At 63.4% G+C, this 1082-nt stretch overlaps 1 protein-coding gene across 1 annotated transcript in view; it reads right to left on the reverse strand.

The window, feature by feature from the left end:
- ATP2B3 (ATPase plasma membrane Ca2+ transporting 3) overlaps nt 1-1082 on the reverse strand; it is a 47993-nt gene that overhangs the window by 29408 nt on the left and 17503 nt on the right. The window lies entirely within an intron of this gene.

Genomic DNA, 1082 nt, shown 5'->3' on the forward strand with positions numbered 1-1082 from the left:
GCCTCTGGCCACAGAATGGTTAGAGATTCTCCCCCTGCCATTCTCGGCCAGTCTGTGGTGACCCTGCAGCACCGTCAGCTGAAAGCACATGGGAAACGGGGTGCAGGGCCTACAGTAGTGCCCCCACCCATGGCAACAACCATGGGGTCGGGACACTTCAAGAAGGCAACAGCTACCTCCACGCAAGCCCTGATGACCCTGGGAGCTGCTTGGGAGGGACAGGATGGGGGGATTCTGGTGGGGAAGATGGACAAGGGGGTGAGGCCCAGAGATAGGTGCCTGCGAGAAGTGAATGGGGCCTTGCGAGCCAGGATGCCAGGTACTGGCTATGGGGCAGGGGGCTGCTGAGGCAGGAACTGGCACGGGGAGGCGGGGCAGAAGGAAACGATCCCCACAAAGCTGGCAGGGACCCAGCGTTCTCAGAAGGCGAGTGGTACAAGGAGGAAACGGAGGAGTGCGGGAGTACCGTGCCGGCTCTCATGCAGCCAGCACACAGTGGGGCCAGGCTGGAGCCCGGTGCACACCTGCTATGCTGTCGGCTGCAGCGCCCTGTGACCCACGGTGTCCACCCCAGGAGGGCACAGAGGAGAGCTGGGGCCTCTGACCCAGCAAGGATGGCTGCAGGGAGGAGGTGGCCTTTGTGCTGGGTTGCTAGGGGTGCACCCTACCCAGGGTGCATAGCCAGTGGTCCAGTCTGCCCAGAGCAGGGAGCAGGGTGAGCCTGGGACACGGGGAACGCCAGGCGTCCTGCCAAGGCCAGCCGGGACCAGGGGCACATGAGGAGCCAGGAGGCTGGTGGGGTGGAAGCGAGGCTGCTGCAGTCCTGGGGAAGAGAAGCCGAGGCCAGGAGCTGGTGTGGAGGCCAGGCGGGCTGAGAGGGCAGCGAGGCCAGCTGTGTGCCTTCCATCGCTTTTGTTTTTTTTTTTTTTGCTATAGGGCGCGTGCGCTCGCCAGACAGACAGAGACAGAGAGACAGAAAGTGAGAAATCACCCCCCAGGGGGGATGGCCACGCCGCAATCCCTTCTCCTCCATTCTCCTCTCGGGATCTTGGGCACGCACGCACACGTGCCCGGCGTGAGTT

This window comes from Tupaia chinensis, unplaced genomic scaffold, assembly GCF_000334495.1.
Source record: "Tupaia chinensis unplaced genomic scaffold, TupChi_1.0 Scaffold144326_1, whole genome shotgun sequence".
In the NCBI taxonomy this organism is placed as follows: domain Eukaryota; kingdom Metazoa; phylum Chordata; class Mammalia; order Scandentia; family Tupaiidae; genus Tupaia; species Tupaia belangeri.